Genomic DNA, 20,882 nt, shown 5'->3' on the forward strand with positions numbered 1-20,882 from the left:
TATTACCTGTAATAGGACAAAGTTCAGTACTGGTTGGGTTTTTCTCCTGACCTGAGGAGTTGACTCTGATGATCTGAGATTACAGTGGAGAGGATGACCATGTTATCTATTGCTGCATAACAAATAATCCAAAACCTAGTGGCTTAAAACTGTAAATATTTATCTCAATGTTTGTGGGTCAAGAATCCTGGAGTGGCTCACTTGGGTAGCTCTAGATCAGTATTTCTCATGATTTTGAGATTTCAGTTGGGGCTGCAGCATCTGAAGTCTTGACTGGGGCTGCAGGATCTACATCAAAGGTGTTTCATTTATATGGCTGGCAAAACGGTGCTGACTGTTGGTAGGAGGCCTCAGTTCCCTTCCATGTGGGCCTCCCACAGGGCTCCTCAAGTGTCCTCTGGGTTTCCCCTAGAGCTAGCATAAGACCAAGAGAGCAGTGGCAACTCTTATATCCTACTAGTTACACAGATACTTTGATTCAATGTAGGAAAACCCACACAGAAAGGCAGGGATACACACAAAGGCACGCAGGGGTAAGGATCACTGGGGGTCACCCTGGAGCAGGATGCCACAGTGACCTAGGCAAGTCTCCAAGGCAGAGTTGGAGAGGTCTGATTATCAGTATAAGAACTTTAGTTGCCTGAGGTTCTGGACTAGAGTCCAAATTGGTCAGATGGCCTTTGATACAAGGGGAAGAATGGGAGTGTGAGGCAGAATTATGACCCCCTGCCCAACATGTCCATGTCCTAATTCCCAGAACTTGTGAATATATTGCCTTGCATGGCAAAAGTGACATTGCAGATGTTAACTCAAGAATCTTGAGAGGGGGATTATCCTGGATTGTCTGGGTAGGCCTAATATAATCACAAAGGTCTTTATATCAGAGAGGCAGAAGAGATCAAGAGATGTGGCAATGGAAGCCTAGGTCCGACTAATGCAGGGCCAGCAGCCAGGAATACAGACAGCCTTTAGAAACTGGAAACATCAAGAATTCGATTCCCCCCTAGAGTCTTCAGAAGGAACACAGCTCTGCCGACACCTTGGTTTCAGCCCCACGAGACCCATTTCAGTCTTTTCACCTCCAGAACTATAACACATTCGTGTTGCTTTAAGCCTCTAAGTTTGTATTAATTTTGTTAGAGCAGCAATAGAAAACCAATGCAGGGGGTGAGGAGGAGGATACCTTTTTTCTGTGGTGGGGATCGGGGAGTGGGATGTTCCCTTCAGCTGGTTCCTCTTCTGGAAGTTGGAAACCCATCATCTGTAAACTCCATGTGGGACGAAGAGGAAACATATTTTCCATCATTGATGGGATGTTTGCTGAGCCTCCAGGATTGTGGTCCTGCTCTTCTGCAGCCAGAGGCTGATAAAAAGTGAGGTATTGCTGCTCACAAGAGGGCATTAGCTGCGGGGGTCTGCCCCGCAGACCCTGACCCAAATGACAGATGAATAAAACGTACACTGACACACAGATATTCTGTTTTGCCAGTCCTGCTGAGCGTCCGACCGCCTGCCCACCAAGAGAGTGTTTGTTACTACTGACTGCCGACCGGCCCTGAGCAGTTTGCACTCCAGGCATTTATTTAGTATACAATTAACAACAGAAGTTCTGAGTTAACACACTTGTGGATAATTAACATGGTTAAGAGAATAGGTCTATGAATGATTGGAGCTCAGGTACCACGGTTTAAAGTAAATAATGGTTTAAGGGGCAATATCCCTGGTCGACCCTGTGAGAGGGCCATCTGGCTTAAAGGTTAGTTAATGGAGGGAGGGTAAACAGACTTAACTGGGGAAGCCTCTATTGTCCCTAGTATTTACCCTATGACCTAATGCTCTAAGGTAAGAACCAGCTGCCTTCAGCCTGTTCAATTATTACAAGCTATGTAACCTTTCGGCCTTCCAAAAAGGTTTGTGACCATTCCCTATAACTTTCCCTAATATTTCCCTTTAATATTTCTGCCACCATCCTGAGTGAATCCCAACAAAAAGTACTGGGGAGAGAGCATAGGGTAGCACAGTTAGGCTGACAGAGGGAGAAGGGTGCCTTCCTTAGTTTTCTTTTTCAAGGGGAAGAAAGCACAGAGCCTGCTTGAGTGTGAAGGGCCTGAGTTGAGAGGCCACAGAGGATACATAAGACTGCAAGCGGCCTACACTAACGTGAGACAAAGAGCTATAGGGCTCAGAAATTGCAACCAAGTCTCATAAAGGACCTCCAGCAGCCAGGGAAGCAGGGTCGATAAGATGGATTGAAGTTCTGAAATGGAGAAAATGACCTCTTTTTACTAAAATGAAATTGTCGTAATTATTTAAAATCACTGAAAAATTATGGAAGCACACTGAGATGCCCATAAACTAGCCCACTGAGGGTATGTTCCTGCAGAGCTGAGTTGGTGGACTCCTGGCACATTACACTACTTTCATGTATATGTCTCAGTAAGTTGAGATGCACCAACCAAGCTAGTAATAGAACCATTTTTTTCAATGCTGAATGTTATGGCAGTGAAGGTAATGCTAACCATTCAATTAATGATACACTCTGGTGTCAGAGCCTAAACTGTCCACCTTAATAAACATTCTTAAATCTCATTTTGTTGCATCTCTCTTGACCACAACTTCGAGCCTTAGGTAAATTACAGGGTTGTGTATGTAGCCTCCTGAACTGTAGGACTGCGAAGCGTGGAGTACCATAATGAGCCTCTAATGACTGTTATCATAGTGGTTAAATGTGGAAGGAAGTGGAAGAAAATGAGCATCCATATGTTGCCCGTGGAAAAGAAATTGTGTGCTGTGTTGTGACAAAAGATGTACAAAAAACAGATGATAAGATTAGTGAGGTTTGATTTGAATCCTCCTTTGGGATCCATTTGTTTTAAACTGTTCAGATGTTTATATAGATGGAATTGAGAGAGCTTTCTGAAATTTACCAGTGAGCCAACGAATCTGTTTTCCAGTACTCTTTTAAAACTGCTAAAAGTGTGGGATTCAAAAATTTTTGTATAATCTTGCCTGTGAAGCAGAGCTTTTAAAATGTAATTTTGCCTTTTGACAATGAATTCTAAACAATAATCAGAACTTTTATGTTTTATGTAACTTTTTAAAAAATGTGAGAAATTTTCTGATAATATTATTTGGACTTTGATAAGATGTCTACATTTTAGTCTATGCATATTTACTCAACCTCAAAAATATATAGTAAGAAGAGACAAAGCAGCCTTAAACCATGTCCATTAATGTCTTAACTTGTATAAAGTCCCCATAAAAAGGCTGAAGTCCTGGCAACATAAGAGGTGTGTGTCAGAGGTGACGTGGCCTGTGTTTTGTAGTCAGATCTTCGTTCAGGCTTAAGTATTTGATTCCGTCACACCCTAGCTGTGTGACCTTGAGCAAGTTACAATATGTCTTTGAATATGCAGTAACTCATCTACAAAGTGAGTGGAGCACTCACATTTGTGTGGTACTAAATGTTATAGATGAAACACCTACTTCATCTCTTCTCATTGTGCACCTTAAAAGTTTATATAAATAGGTAGAGAAAGAAGGATGAAAATATCAAAACTTAAATGCCTGAAACTTTTACAGTTATATATTATATTATATATGCAAAGGTGTCCTTTTAAAAAAATCTAGTTTCTCACAAATGAAGACATTAGCAATTAATTACCATTATTTCTATATTTGAATAGTATATCACATTTTATTATAAGTACATTATTATTCTATGTAAGTCTCTAGAAAAAAGTGTTTGCATCTAGAGTTTGATATATAAGGTGCATAAAACATTTAAGGGAGAGCACATAATCAAGTATAAATATAAAAGAGTAGGTTTATAAGTTCCAATTATAAACACAATTAATTCAACAATTTTTTTTTGCAAATTTACTGTGTATCAGACATTGTTCTAAGTATGGTAGATGAAGTGGTGAATAAAATCTACCCAATATCTTTTTTCATGAATCTTGCATTTTACAAACAGGAACTTGTAAATTTATCAGGAAAACTGCAGCTAGAATTTGCAAAATTACGAAATCTAATAAAATGGGATCAATAAAATGGGATTCTCTTCTGAAGGAAGGGCTCAGTCCACTGCTTGGAGAAAGACAGTGTAACAATAAGGTAAGGCAGAGTTATGGTAGAACTAATCAAATCCTACATTACTGAATCTCTATTAGCACAGCCTTAGGCTATGCTTATATTTCCTTTTAGAAGATGATACCCATTAAACACCCAGCAGTGTTAGGCATGGGTAGGAAAAGTAAAATACAAGCATCCTCAGAAGAGAATCTTACAGTCTGGTATAAGAGATAAGATTGCTGAAGACAATAATATATGGTATATTCCACAAGAGAGGGACGAAACAAACACACAAACGATAAACAACAGCATTAACAACAAACCAGATAGGAGTTTAAAAGGTGAGAGAGACCCAGTTCGATTTAACTAGAAAAGACTTGCTGGAGGAGAGAGGCGAATGAGACAGGTCTTGAAGGATGGGTAGGGTTTATTCAGGTGGAGATGATGGTGAGAGCATTCTAGCAGGAAACTGAGCCCACTATATAGGAATCCAGGATCCAGTTGGGGAACTGAAATAGCTGCACTCAGTTCTTCGTTGGAGAGCATGTATATGAAATGTTCTTACCAGCTTGAGGGTCCACTTTAATCACCAAAATATCTGGGGCCTCACCTTTTAAAAGGACTATGAGGTAAATAAAAACGATTCCAAGGATGGTAGAGAGCCTGAAATGGCATTTGTTTAAAAGTTGAAAACTTGCACATTTGTCCTGAAGAAACGAAGCCTTGAGGACACAATGGCAACAGAATTTATGCAAAGGATTGTCTTGTCGTACCAGGCTGAACTACAGTCAGAAGGTGGATTTTACAGTCTTTGAAGATTTCCAAACAAATCTGGAAACTTTTAGCTAGGAAAATTGTGTAGGGGAATTCCTCACTGGATTGGTAGATGGATTAGAGGAAGCCCTCAGGCTCTCCCAGTCTCAATATTTTATAATAGTATTTGAAATTGGGATTTCATTACTGAAATTATGTTTGGGGTTATTTGCGGAAAGATGAACATAGTAGTGTTACTTTTTTTTTTTTTTTTTTTTTTTGAGACAGAGTTTCACTCTGCCTTCCAGGCTGGAGTGCAGTGGCATGATCTGGGCTCAGGGCAGCCTCCACCTCCTGGGTTCAAGCAATTCTCCTGCCTCAGCCGCCCGAGTAGCTGAGATTACAGGTGCCCGCCACCACGCCCGGCTAATTTTTTGTGTTTTAAATAGAGACAGGTTTTCACCATGTTGACCCGGCTGGTCTCGAACTCCTGACCTCAGGTGATCTGCCCACCTCGGCCTTCCAAAGTGCTGGGATTACAGACGTGAGCCACTGCGACCTGCCAGTAGTGTTACTTTTAAGAGAGAAAAGGCCGTGCGCGGTAGCTCACGCCTGTAATCCCAGCACTTTGGGAGGCCGAGGCTGGCGGATCACGAGGTCAGAAGATCGAGACCATCCTGGCTAACACGGTGAAACCCCATCTCTAAGAAACCAAAATTAGCCGGGCGTGATGGCCGGCGCCTGTAGTCCCAGCTCCTGGGGAGGCGGAGGCGGCAGAATGGCGTGAACCCGGCAGGCGGAGCTTGCAGTGAGCTGAGTTCGCACCCGCTGCACTCCAGCCTGGGCGACAGAGCGAGACTCCGTCTCAAAAAGAAAAGAGTGAAAAATAATCCTCTTTTCGTGGATCTCTCCTGCTTTGCTTCCCAACACACATTCACCCTCTGCTTACCTTCCCCTTCTGAATTTATGTGACCTGGGGACCACACCTTCCATAACTCAAGAGATACTGCACATGACCCACACTTAGGTGATCAGAACACCTTATTCCCACAGTGATTGCCTCAGAAGCGGGCGTATGACTTAATCATAGCCGAAAATATGCAATAAGAATTTTAGTAGGATTTCTTGGAAGGGCCATCTCTCTTCCATGCTTTAGGTAAAGTGGAGAGACTAGGGTCTGGAGCTGCTGCCATCATCTACCATGAGAAGCCTAAGACAGAAGCCACACAGGGGAGGGAAGAGACAAGTGATAGAAAAGAGTTACAGTGGCATTGCTTGAACTTTCAAGTTCACCATGTTTGAAGACAGCAAGAGGTATTTCTGGGCTTTTCAGGTTCTGTAAATTAAGAGATTTTCTTTTTGTTGATCTGTTTATGAAGGATTGTCTGTCACTTGCAACTCCAGGCTCCTAACTCAAGAGAGCTAAGGGTGCAACAATCTAAGAATGAGATAATAAAGTTTGGTGGAACTACTCATAGGCTAGAAGGTAGTCATTAAAAGTCATTATTATGAAAGCTATGTAGTAAGAGACAGGATACAAAATACAATTGAGCCTCATTATTTGCATATTCTATATTTGCAAATTCTCCCATTTGCTAAAATTTATTTGTGCACCCCCAAATTAATACCACGGCACTTTTTCAGTCACTTGCAGCCATATACAATGCAGCAAGCATTTCAGTCACCTGATGTGCATATTTCCTGACTGAAGTTAAACAAGGTTGTACTCTGCATTTTAGTTTTAGCTCCAATACTATCAACGAGTGTCCTTTGGCTGTCTATTTAATGACTTTTTTTCAGCTTCTTGTTGATGATTTTACTTTTTGAAATAGTCTCCAGATGTGTCTCTAACATGCTGTCTTGTGTTCCTAAGCACAAAAAGGCTGTGATATGCTTTATGGAGAAAATAAATGTGTTAGATAAGCTTTGTTCAGGCATGAGTTACTTATAGTGGTGTTGGCTGTCAGTTCAATGCTAATGAGACAATCAACAATATATAAAAATAAAGCATTTTTGAATAGAAACATACAAAAAGCAAGGTTATATATTGATTAATTGATGAAGATGTGAACAGAGGCTCACAGGAGCCTAACACTGAATTTCTCCTAGGAACAGTGGCTCATTTTTTGCTAAATCAGTGTTTATGGTAACTTTATAGAAAATAACTATCATGAATAATGAGAATAGACTGTATGTAAGCACTGCATACAAAAGGAAAAGATTGGAAAAATGACCACTCAAAATAACAGTGGTGGCACTATACTGACAGGACTGTGAGTTTTTTCATCTTTACATTAATTTTCAAACATTTAAGAACAGAATAATATCTTTATGGTAAAAAAATACATTTTAGAAATACAATACATCTAGAAAACCAACAAAACCTGCACAAAAACTACATTGGACTTTCTAGTCAGAGTCAGTTTAAAGCAAATGTGAAAGTTCGTTTATTGTTTTTAAGGTCTCACTTCATTCAAAAAATACAATAAACAATAAAATATTTATTTTGGCATAACTTAGTTTGGTTGCCCACTTAAATCACCAGATTTGACTGTTAATAATTGTTTCCCTAAAATCAAATTTATATCTAAGAAATGTGTCCAAGCCCTAAACGCATAGATTATAATAATCAGAATAGTGGAAAGAATACTGGGGTTTATTTTTATCTAACTTCCCATTCAATATAAATGTTCTTTCATACCATTCCCAAAAGATAAGTATCTGATTTTTTTTTTTTTGGAATTTGTTCTATAAAGGGAAGTTTACTACCAAATAATATCTTTTTGGTCAGTTGTAATTGTTACCAATATTTTTTGTATTTATCAATATTCCTGTAACTGTCTGTGTTTTTTAACTACAGAGGATAAATCAAATCCCCTTTGTAGAATATAGCTCTTCAAATATTGCAAGGGAGCTATCATGTCGTTCCTGTGGCTTTTCTTTTCTAGGTTAAATATCCCCAGGATCTTTATCCATTCTTCATAAGAGCATACTTCTTAATCCTCTGTTTACCTATTTTACCTTGTCTCCATGAGCACCAGCTTAGCAATGCCCTTCTTAATGTGATGAAATCAGGACTGAGGAAAATGTGGGATTTTCAGGCCCAGTAATATCTCTGCTTCCACTGCACTTGACATTTTTCAAAAGAAGAAATCCAAAAGGGCTCTGAGAAATCAAGGCTTCTGGTATGAATATACTAGCCCTCAATGTGACAGTTGCAAGAGAATAAACACTCATTGGGATAAATAGAACTAGTATATTAAAATAATCAATTTGTAGGTATAGCTTGTATTTCTGTTTTAAATTTTCTCATTTTCTCTCTTTATTGTCTAATTATTTTTAAATTTTTATCAATCATAAATTCAAACAAATTATTACCTTCTTGTCCCATTTCAGCTTTTTGTTTTTAGTTCTTGCTCTGCCCACTTTTATGGCAATTGTAGATTTCTTTAACATTGTTGCTTTAGAAAGCGACCAGAAGCTACAATTCAAATTTTTCTAATTCTTATAGGTATTTTTGTCACACTACACAGTGAAATGTTTTGGTTTTTGATTTAACCTTATGTTTTCACACCATATTGAGTAACTAATGCTTTCATCTGCTAAACCTACTTATGAGATGATATAATGTTTATATCCCCTAAGACTACTCACTGAATAATAAAAGCAACAAATTGTAGTATATTGGATGATATAGAGAATATGTGAAAGGGTTTTTATTGTTGTTAATTATGCTTTAAAAAATTTTTGTGCATCCAGCTAGCTCTAGTGGTGAAATTATATACTTTAGATTTTTATTACAAATGATCTTGTTGTCAGGCATTCTTATGAGTGTCTGACATTGAGTTAAGAACTTTAGCAAAAATCATAAGAACTTTGGATATAGAAATAGAAACATATACTTATTTAAAATTTCTATTTCCATACACTTTTCAATGCAGTCATTCATTTTTAATTGATACATAATATTTGTATGTATTTACTGGGTACATGTGATATTTTGTTACATGCATAGAATGTGTAATGATCAAGTCAGTTTATTTAAGGTATCCATCACCTGGAGTATTTATCATATCTATGTATTAGAAACATTTCAAGTCCTCCTTTCCAGCTATTTTGAAATATAACATACACTGTTGTTAGCTATAGTCATTCTACTCTGCTATTAAACAATAGAATTTATTCGTTCTACCTAACTGTATGTTTGTACCCATTAACCAACCTCTTTCAGCTCCCACCCCCAACCAACCCACACACCCTTCTTAGTCTCTGATATCTACATTGTACTCTCCTACCTTAATGAGATCAACTTTGAAAGCTCCCACTATGAATAAGAATATGCGATATTTGTCTTTTGGTGCGTGGTTTATTTCACTTAAAATAAAGACCTCTAGCTCCATCCATGTTGCTGAAAATGACATAATTTCATTCTTTTTAATGAGTAGTATTCCACCGTGTACATATACCACATTTTCTTTATCCATTTGTTTTTAATAAATGTTAGGTTGATCTTGTGTCTTTGCCATTGTGAATAGTGCTGCAATAAACATGAGGGTGCAGGTATCTTTTTGATATACTGATTTCTTTTCCTTTGGATAAATACCCAGTAGTGTGATTGCTGCATCATATGGTAGTTGTACTTTTAGTTTTTTGAGGAACCCCCATATTGTTTTCTATGACGGCTGCACTAATTTACATTCCCACCAAAAATATTTAAGAGTTTTCTTTTCTCTGTATTCTTACCATCATCATTTTTTAAAAAAATAATAGCCATTTTAAGTGGAGTGAGATGATATTTTTGTGGTTTTGATTGCTGTTTCCTTGGTAATTACCAATGTCAACCCTTTTTATCATAGACTCATAGGCCATTGTATGTCTTTCTTTGAGAAGTATGTATTTATGTCCTTTGCCCACTCTTTAATGGGATTATTTGTGGGGTTTTTTTTTTTAACTGTTGAGTTGTTTGAGTTCCTTGTATTTATCCTTGTCAGATAGTTTGCAAATATTTCCTTGTTCACCAAGTTATCTCTTCACTCTGTTGATCGTTTCCTTTGCAGCGCAGGAGCTTTTTAGTTTAATGTAATCCCATCTGTCTAATTTTGTTTTTGTTTCCTGTATTTTTGAGGTCTTAGCTATAAAATCATTGCCTAGACCAATGTCCTGAAATATTTCCCTGATGTGTTCTTGTAGCAGTTCTACATTTTTGCATCTTAGGTTTAAGTGTTTAATGCACTTAAAGAGTTGATTTTTGTATAAGGTTATAGATATGGTCCAGTTTCATTCTTCTGTATATGGATACCCAATTTCCCAGCACCACTTATTGAAGAGGGTGTTTTTTTCCTCAATGTATGTTTTTGGCAACTTTGTAGAAAATCAGCTGGCTATAAATATTTGGATTTGTTTCTAGGTTCTCCATTCTGTTCCTTTGGTCTATGTGTTTGTTTTTATACCAATATTGTAGAGGTTTTTCACTTCCTTGGCTAAATTTGTTCCTAGGTAATTTTTTTGGTAGCCATTGTAAATGGTATTGCATTCTTGATTTATTTCTCAGCTAGTTCATTATTGGGTTATAGAAATGCTACTGATTTTTGGATGTCGATATTGTATCCTGCCGCTTCATTGAGTATATTTGCCGTATGTAGGATGGGTTTTTTTTATTGGTGGAATCTTCAGGTTTTTCTAGATATAACATCAAGTTGTCTGCCAAAAGGGGCAGTTTGATTTCCTCTTTTTCAATTTGGAGGCTTTTATTTCTTCCTCTTGCCTAATTGGGCTGACTAGGACATCTAGCACTATATGGATTAGGAGTGATAAAAGTGAGTATCTTTGTCTTGTTCCAGTTCTTAGAGGGAAGGCTTTCAGCTTTTCCCCATTCAGTGGATGTTAGCTGTGGGTTTATCATATATGGCTTTTATTATATTGAGGTATGTTCCTTCTATGCCTAGTTTGTTGAGAGTTTATCATGAAGGGACATCAAATTTTGTGAAATACTTTTTCTGCATCTGTTGAGATGATCATATGGTTTTTGCCCTTCATTCTATTTTGCAATGTATCACATTTATTAATTTGCATATGTTGTACCATCCTTGTATCAATGGGATAAATACCACTTGATCATGACATATGATATTTTTGATGTACTGCTGGCATTCAGTTTGCTGACATTTTGATGGGGATTTTTGCATCTATGTTCATCATGAATATTGGCCTGTAGTTTTCTTTTGTTGTTGTTGTGTCTTTATCTGGTTTGGGTATCAGGGTAGTAGGGCCTTGTAGAATGACTTAGGAAAAATTCATTCCTTTTCATTTATTGGTATAGTGTGAAGATAATTGCTGTTAGTTCTTCTTTGGAAGTTTAAATTTGGCAGAATTTGGCAGTGAACACATCTGATCCTGAACTTCTTTGATGGGAGATTCTATTTTTACTATTACTGATTCAATCTCATTACTCATTATTGGTCTGCTCAGGTTTTCTATTTATTTCTGATTCAACCTTGGTAGGCTGTGTGTTTCTAGGAATTTATTAATTTCCTCTAGGTTTTCTAGTTTGTTAGTGTGTAATGTTCATAATAGTCTCTGCTGATCTCTTATATTTCTGTGATGTCAGTTATAATGTCTTCTTTTTCATTTGTTATTTAATTTATTTGGGTCTTCTCTCTTTTTTTATGGTTAGTTTAGCTAGTGATTTACTAATTTAGTTTATTTTCCCTTTTGTTTTGTTGACCCTTTGTGTTATTCTTTAGTCTCTATTTTGTTTATTTCTGCTCTAGTCTATATCATTTCTTTACTTTTACTAATTTTGGGTTTGGTTTGTTATTGTGTTTATAGTTCCTTGAGGTGGATCATTAGATGCTTATTTAAAATCTTTCTACTTTTTTGATGTAGATTTTAGTGCTATAAACTTCCATGTTAGCACTGATTTTGCATCCCATTAGTTTTGGTATGTTGTGTTTCAATTTTCATTTGTTCCTAGGAATTTGACCCAATGTCATTCAGGAGCATGTTGTTTAACTTCCTTATATTTACATATTTTTCCCAAGTTTATTTTTTATTGATATTTAGTTTTATTCCATTATAGTCTGAGAAGATACTTGATATAATTTTTATTTTTCAAAAATTTGTTGAGACTTGTTTTGGGTTCTAACATATAGTCTATCTTGGAGAATGTTCCGTGTGCTGAGGAGAATATATATTTTGAAGCTGTTGGATAAAATGTTCTGTAGATGTCTTTTAGGTCCATTTTGTCTAAAATGCAGTTTAAATCCAATGTTTCTTTGTTAATTTTCTGTCTAGATGATCTGTCTAATGCTGAGAGTAGGATGTTAAAGTTCCAAATTACTATTGTGTTGGACTCTCTCTCTCTCTTTAGATCTAAAATATTTGCTTTATATATCTGGGTGCTCCAGTGTTGGGTGCATATATGTTTAGAATTGTTATATCCTTTTGCAGAATTGTTCACTTTGTTATTATCTTATGACCTTCTTTGTCTAATCATACTTTTTTTGACTTAAAGTCTATTTTCTTTGGATATAAGTACAGTTACTCCTGCTCATTTTTGGTTTCTATTTGCATGGAATTTTTTTTCATCCCTTTACTTTCAGTTTACATGTGTCTTTACAGGTAAGATGAATTTCTTGTAAGCAGCATACAGTTGGGTTGGATTTAAAAAATACATTCAGGGCTGGGTGCGGTGGCTCACGCCTGTAATCCCGGAACTTTGGGAGGCCGAGGTTGGTGAATCATGATGTCAGGAGATCGAGACCAGCCTGGCCAACATAGTGAAACCGTGTCTCTACTAAAAATGCAAAAATTAGCTGCACATGGTGGTGTGTGCCTGTAGTCCTAGCTACTCAGGAGGCTGAGGCAGGAGAATTGCTTGAACCCAGGAGGTGGAGGTTGTGGTGAGCCAAGATCGCACCATAGCACTCCAGCCTGGGCAAGGAGTGAGACTCCCTCTCAAAAAATAAAATAAAATAAAATAAAATAAAATAAAATAAAATAAAATAAAATAACATTCAGAAAGTTTATATCTTTTACCTGGAAAAGTAGTCCATTTATATTCAAGATTATTATTTATATGTAAGGGTTTACTTCTGTCATTTTATTTATTGATTCCTGATTGTTTTGTATATCCCTTGATCTTTTTGTTCTCTGTTATTGTTTATCATTGTCATTTAGTGGTATTCTATAGCAGTAACATTTAAGTCCCTTCTCATCCTCATTTGTATGTTTGGGCTTTATATACCAATGGGCTTTATATACCAGTGGGCTTTATATACCAGTGGGCTTTATATAGTCATGTGTTTTCATTATGGTAAATATTGTCCTTTTGCTTTCACATGTAGAACTCCCTTCAGCATTTCTTATAGGGCCAGTCTAGTGGTTGTGAATTCCCTTAGCTTTTGTTTGTCTGGAAAATATTTTATTTCTCTTTCATTTATGAAGGACATTGCTGCTGGCAGTTTTTTCTTTTAGCACTTTGAATACGTCATCCAATTTTCTCTGGCCTGTAAGGTTTCTGATGAAAAATATACTGCTTGTCTGATTGCAGTTCCCTTAAATGTGACTAGATGCTTTTTTTCTTGTTTTTAGAATTCTCTCTTTGTCTTTGACTTACAACAATTTGACTATAATGTGCTATGGAGAAGACATTTTTGAATTGTATCTGTTTGGAGATTTATGAGCTTCCTGTACCTGGATGTCTACATCTCTTGCTAGATTTGGAAAGTTTTCAGATATTGTTTAATTAAATAGGTGTCTATTCCTTTCATTTTTTTCTTTGTCTCCTGGGACACTGATAATTCAAATATTTCATCACTTTATTGTGTACCATATGTCATACAGACTCTGTTCATTCTTTTTATTCATTTTTCTTTATTTGTGTCTGGGTTATTTCAAAAGACTTGTCTTCAAGTTCTAAAATTCTTCCTTCTATGTAATCCAGTCTATCGCTGAAGCTTTCAAATATATTTTGCATTTATTTAGTGAGTTAATTAGTTCTCAGATTTCTTTTTTTTATGATATCTATTATTTTGGTAAATTTCTCAATTGTATCCTGAATTATTTTTTCTGATTTCTTTGTATTGTTAATCTAAATTGTTTCGTATGTCATCGAGCTTCTTTAATATAATTATTTTTAATTCTTCATTCAGGATTTCATAATTTTAAAAACTGGAATCTGTTGCTGGAAAATTATTGTGTTCCTTTGGAAATGTCATATTTCATTGCTTATTAATTTTTTGTGTGTCCTTAAGTTGATATCTGCACATCTGTTGTAAAGTCAATTTTTCCAGGTTTTTGAATTTGCTTTCATACGGGAGGACTTTTTCCTTAAGATATATCTATGATGTTTTGGATAGGGCACTTTGGCCTTAATTCTGGGGGCATGCAGTAGTGTAGTCTTTGTATAATTTTTTAACCCACAGACAGCTTCAGTAGTGTCCATGACTTCCTCAGTAGCTTAGAGTGAAGTTTTTAGTGAAGGCTGTTTTGAAGTTTTTCTGGGGATGTGGATGTGGCAGTTGTGGACTGAAGTTGTACTGAGTGGTGAACTGGGCCCCAGAGTGACGTATACTGGCATTGGTATTAGCAGGTCCGGGCAGGCCAATTCTTGGGTCTTCAGGTAGCTTGCTCACATGCTGGCAATGGCCCAGCGAGCCAGGTGGGTGGGTGGGTTTTTGGGCCCCTGGGCAGCAGGCATGGTGCGGTCAATGGCTGTGGCACTGGCAAGATAATATATTGGCTTCCAAGTGGTCTGTGCTGGTGTTAGCAGTGGCTGCAGTAGTCTGATTATCAATGTAGTCATTCTTTAGTTTACTTTAATCAATGAGTATAATTTTACCTATCAAAATTTGTTCAAAATAAATATCTCTTATTTGTTTTATATGCTTTGACATTAAGGATAAAATACTCTTAACCATCTTTTATGTAATGATTAATTCCACTAATATTAATTTACTTAACTGCTACATCCATATTTCCATGACAATTTATATTCCATAATTCCACATAAGTTTATTTGTAAAGAAATGATTAGGACAAAGTCAGTGTAGGTTGAGGAATATGTAGCTTGACATCTAGAAGGAAAATTTGATTCATTTGATTTTCCATGGTGTGGAAGATGTTTGGGTTGCTTACCAGTGTTTCCAGTTTTACTCTTTTTAGGCACACAATGTTGGGGGATATTGGTGGGAAAGGGATTGTATTTCCACTCTTTCTTGAAGATTGACGTGATACTGTGACTCAATTTAGCCAACAAAATGTGAGTAGAAGTGATAAGCAATGCATTGGTGCAGAAGTACTTACTATCCACACGAGACTGCCCAGCATACTCCTTTGCTGCGGTGACCTCGGGAGCACTATTCCAAGGATAGGGCCATGTAATCAATGCAGCTAATCAAAGCAGAGCCCATGCCTTCAGGACAGACATTTTCAGGGGGTATGAAGGACTTTGGGTGACTGAGAAACGACACTTTTTTGCACTAAATCTCTGATGTTATGGTGGTGTTTTTTGTTACTACAGCATAAACCAACCAATTCTGACAGATATCCATGCATACCACTTTTGTTTCTAATTACATGGTACTTTAACAGGCAGTCACTCTGTTTTGCCCTCCACACGTTTTTGACTGCACTGCCTTTTGGTAATTAACTCTCTTTTTTTTTCTAAGCACTGTGAAGTTTTGGCACCTTTCCCCTTTTTCACTTGCACTATCTCAGATGAAATGCACTGGACATAATGTCTGCATTCAACGCTTTCTAATCTACTTGTCCTGGCTACGAGAAGATATTTTTTGGAGCATTGGGAGGACATTTTTCCATTTGTTTGATTTTATGGGTGAACACAGTACACTATAGAAGGAGTGAATGGGATCCCAACTGCACAGCAGAAAAGGACTTTGGAGCTGCTATAAAAATTGAAAACCGGCTGGGTGCGGTGGCTCACGCCTGTAATCCCAGCACTTTGGGAGGCCTAGACGGGCGGATCACGAAGTCAGGAGATCGAGACCATCATGGCTAACATGGTGAAACCCCACCTCTATTAAAAATACAAAAAAATTAGCCGAGCGTAGTGGCGGGCGCCTGTAGTCCCAGCTACTTGGGAGGCTGAGGCAGGAGAATGGCGTGAGCCTGGAAGACAGAGCTTGCAGTGAGCCGAGATCGGGCCACTGCACTCCAGCCTGGGTGACAGAGCGAGACTCCATCTCAAAAAACAAACAAACAAACAAACAAAACCAATAAACATTAGGAAATATTATGTGTGTCCAATTTTGATAAACAATGACTGAAGATTTGACATTGTCTCTACTCTAGAAATCCCCGTTCTTGAAAAAATACAGTGAATGAAGCAGTTCTTGTTTTGATGTGGACACTTCCTTGAAATTCTCTCTCTCTCAGGGCTTATTTTACGCCATTATAACCCTTGCACTAAAGTGGCCCCTGAAAGAAGAAATTCAAGGCGCTTTATGGAGGAGGAGCGGTCATCGTGGCTCATTTGATGTGAAACTTTATCAGGTTTTTGGAAATCTTAGTCTGGCATTCCCCAGTTAAAGAAAAGATGATTTCTGAGGGAAAATAAGGGACATTTAAGAATTTTGGAAAAAAAAAAACTATCCATTTAATCCATTTATAAAATACCTTCTTCTAGAGCACATTCATTTGCAATCTAAATGAGACTTGAATTGATCCAGCAAAGAATGTCATTGCAATGCCAGGTTTCAAATGCAGAGTGCTGGGTGCTTCTTTCATCTGCAGGTAATGTCATTATATATTGCAATCACTCTGATGGCATCTGCTCGTTAGGAATTCATTGAGTGCTCATGTGGCTATAATGCACTTCCATTTGTATTCTGAAACAATTTAGCTTTGGGGAACTTAAAAGTCATTTGATCAATCCTGTGTGGAGCTCCTGTTTTCACTCCAGGCAAATTAATGTGAAGATCATTGTAACATATTAAACATCTAATTGTTCATTGATGAAGCGGTAACACCGAAGTGTTCATATTTAAAGATGTAATATTTCATCAAATTTTGAAGGCATAAAAGTATTTTTCCTAGTTAGATTGAGTGGCAAAGACAGAGGAAGATTAACACTAAAATATGTAAAACTTAACTCATTTTTTTGACATGTTTACCTTCATAGTTTAGGAAAATTGAAGGCATATTATCCATGTATGGTTTGCTCATAAAATCATATTTTCTCATATATTAAATTTAAAAGTATAATCTTTATAAATTCAAACAATGCTGAATTTATAGATTAGTCACTTGCTTTCTCTAGTTTTAATGAATTTGCAATGATTCTGAAAGGATTTAAATGCTGTTGAACTTAGGAATTTAATGTCTTCACATTTTTATGAAACTGTGAAGCCATCAAAACCTGAAAATAGAAGAAACCTTCAAAGTAATAGCAAAAAACAGGAAAAAATGATGGAAGCTGTACTTTCCTTGACTCTACCAGGTTATACAATAGTGAAAGTACTTATTTTTTTCAGAAGAGAAGTTGATGGAGAGGGGAAAAAAAGGAGAATCCCTCCTCTTTCAAACTCACTACATGCAAATGTTGTCATATGAAATATTTCTAAACAGTCTTGTTTTCAAATGGTGTTAAGAAAAGAATGTTTTGTCCTGTTAGCATTTTTAATAATTTCCAAAATTCAGAGGTTTTTTCAGATTAAGAGAAGTCTCTCAATTTTTCTTTTCTTGCTTTTGTGTATTTATAAACATACATTTGAATTTTTATGTTTTCTAGAAGAATCCAGAAAAGGAGAATATGAATGAAAGGCAGTTTTATACCAAAAAAGGCTAGTCAACATATTTTGTGAGGGGCTATGACTGGCAATGTTTCAGTCCATAATATTGGGACAAATATCTGAAATTCTTAAGTGTGAAATTCCAAACCTTTAGAAGAAATTATAATGATGATTTAGTGCAATCTCCTCATCTTACAGGAGATGAAACCAAAACCTAGATATCAAATTAAAAGCTATTTTTTACAACACAAGATCTTAGAGATGAGCGCTTAAGAATGACACTAATAGATAGCATACAGCAGCTTTAATATTTATTTGATATTATAACTCCAAATACCCCAGCAGAACCTTTCTAAGGCCTTATAATTATTTTAGATTTTCTTATACTTAATTTACATGGTTCCCTAAAGGTAACCAGATTCTACATCAACTCAAAGTTGAAGCTTGAAATAAGCATGCAGCTTTATTCACTCATTTATTTATTGAAAATTATCTTTTAAGAACAGTGGAGTACTAGGTATTGTTCTAGATATTTATGATATGTCAGTGCTTATATAAACAAAAAGCTCTGCCCTGGTAGCAAGGACACAGACAAATAATAATCAACATAATAAATAAGTTGGAAGATAAAAAGTGATTATGCTATGAAAAAAAATAGAGCAGGATAGGGCAATTGGAAGTACGGGATGGGGTTAATATGAAAGACGGTTGCATCTTTAAATGTGGTGGTATAAGTGGGACTTGTTAAAGGTGACATTTAAGCAAAGATCTGAAGGCAGGGAGGAAGTTAACCAAATGGAAGTGGGTGGAACAACATTCTTGATGAGGGAACAGCTAGCACAAACTCCAAGGTGAGATTGTGCTTGGTATATTAGAGGAATAGCAAGGAGGCTAGTCTGGAGTGCAGTGAGAGACAGGGATCGCAGAAGAAGAAAAAGTCAGAAAGATTGTCAGGTGTCAGACCTTGTGGGACCATGTAAAGAATTTGGCTCACTGTGGTTGAAAGACGAACTGTTAGAGAGATTAGAATGGAAGAGTGACATAATCTAAAATGATGTCTTAAAAAATCATTTTTGGCTGTGTTGAGGACAGTCTCATCTTTAATGTAGAGTTTTACTTCCTCAAGACCTCTTTTCCTTGAGCTCTTTTGCTATCTTGTTCCTATGTAACAGATGCTTTCCCTGAATGTGGAAGGCTTAGAATAGCTTACGAAGGGTCCCATGACTCTTTGAAAGTCAAGGCTCCTCTTTCTGGGCCTGCAAAGCTTTTGGTGATCTGCTCTGCTGTGGGCTCCACACCTGTTGACCCCTAGCTGTGCTCCTGCTTGGTGGGCCTCTCTAGATTCTTTTCTCACATGGCACCTCTTTATTATTGCTTCTCCTTAGGAGGTGAAAGAAGGGTGGGATTAAAAACATTTAGGATTTAATGTATTTGTCCTGATCCCATCACTTTTGTTTCCGTAATTATAAAAGCAGCATGTTTTTAATGTAAAAAATTAGGAAATAGAGGCACACACAAAGTCCTCCCAAAAAAGAAAGTATAATGTTCTTACCCAAAGATAACTTTATTTAACACATTTTTTATATCTTTCCAGAACTCTGTGTGTGTGTGTTTAAACAAAAAGGGTTTCTATTATGCATATGTTTGTAATCTTCTCATTTTACTTATTATATCATGATTGTATACATGTTAATAAATATTTCTTTATACCAATGTTGTAATAACTTAGTGCTGTTTCATTATATGAATGTACTATTAGTTATTTGTCACTATATAGTTAGACATTTAGATGGTAATGTAGATAGTTTGTCCATATATTTAATTTTTCTTTAAAGTAAATATCGAGAATTGGTATTTTAGGTAAGTCAAAAGTACACGTATTTCTATATTTTTTGATGTATATTGCCACATTGTACTGAGAGTGATAATACCAATTTTTTTATTCTCACCAGTACTCTATCAGGCCATTTCCTCCTACTCCAAACCCTCGTGAACACAGGACTAAAAAAAAAAAAATTGCAAGTATTAATATGTAAAAAGTTATATATTATTATGTTACTTTTTATTGCTTTGATAATTAACAGCAAATATTTGTCAACACCCTGCAGATTTCAACTTAGATACCCTTCTTTCACCTGGAAAGAGTTTCTAATGCCTGCATTCTGCGTTGGCCCCCTTTCCTATTATGCCATAGAATTTTGTACTTTAAGTACCACTTGTAATCACCAATTTACTTCTCTTTCTGCTTCACTAGACTTTCAGATCCATGAAGGCAGGGATCCTGCTGTCCTGCTCAGTACCAGCCAGTGACTGGCATATCATAGCTTCTGAACAAGTAGGTGTAAGTCCTGGAAACCATAATTTTAAAATAAGGAAATAATTTAATCATATCACCAGTGGTTAATATCTTTTTGCCCTTCTTAAAGAAAATATGTTTTACTTGCCTGTTTGACCAGCAGAGCAGTGACCTTCTTTTTTTCTAATTTCTAGGCATTAGAAACAAATTTGTATATACTAGAATTCTGGAGAATGAATGAATGAATGAATGGATGGATGAATGGAGGCTCTTTCCATTGTCTATTCTATTTATAGTCTCTGGTCAGCTAATGAGAATATACCCCCAACCTCTAGACTGAAAGTTGATTAAAAACCCCCTGCAAAACAAAACAAAAACACAAGTAAAGAGGAAGCTCATAAATTATGTTTGTTTGATAACTCAAAGTGAATCACATTCTATTTTATAAATTAATTCGACTTCAGAGCTTTGTCCGTGACTGGGTTTCTAGCCAATTCTTGGCTTTCCAGGTTATCTAGACACTGCTTGTGACCTGGCAGTGCTGTTCTAAATAAATAACGTGTTAGGGGATTTCTGTATTGCAAACTACAGATCTTGTTTCTGTTATACAATCTGTGAATTTCCAACTGAATTTCTATGAAAGTCTATTTCAAACCTCAAATGATTAACTACTTTATTAATATATATTTCTTTTTTTTCAGGTCAGACAGGTAATGTCCCCACATCGTAACTAGGTTCAGGGGGTGGCACATCTCACACATGTATGCGAACACCCAATCATCATGCTCATGAACTACAGAAGGATCATATTACTATATATTTCAAATTAATTTTTATGTACCAGAATGTTATTTGGTTGAGCTAATTTAATGAAATTTGTTAATACTTAAACATTAATAAACAGATAAAGAATGTTGGTCATTTTAATATAACTAACGAGAAAGTGAAGAAGTGATTTTAGTAAAAGCCAGTTGGTAATGGGTTTTGATTATTTTGACATCTAAGTT

The 20,882-nt window shown here is 36.5% G+C and overlaps 1 non-coding gene across 1 annotated transcript; it reads right to left on the bottom strand.

Moving 5' to 3' along the window:
• Window positions 1-20,575: 20,575 nt before the first annotated feature.
• Window positions 20,576-20,680, bottom strand: LOC112133293 (small nucleolar RNA U13). The gene has a single exon (XR_002914961.2). It is a non-coding gene; the product is annotated as a small nucleolar RNA U13 (small nucleolar RNA).
• Between the last annotated feature and the right edge of the window lie 202 nt (window positions 20,681-20,882).

Source organism: Pongo abelii, chromosome 3 (genome assembly GCF_028885655.2).
Source record: "Pongo abelii isolate AG06213 chromosome 3, NHGRI_mPonAbe1-v2.0_pri, whole genome shotgun sequence".
NCBI lineage: Eukaryota > Metazoa > Chordata > Mammalia > Primates > Hominidae > Pongo > Pongo abelii.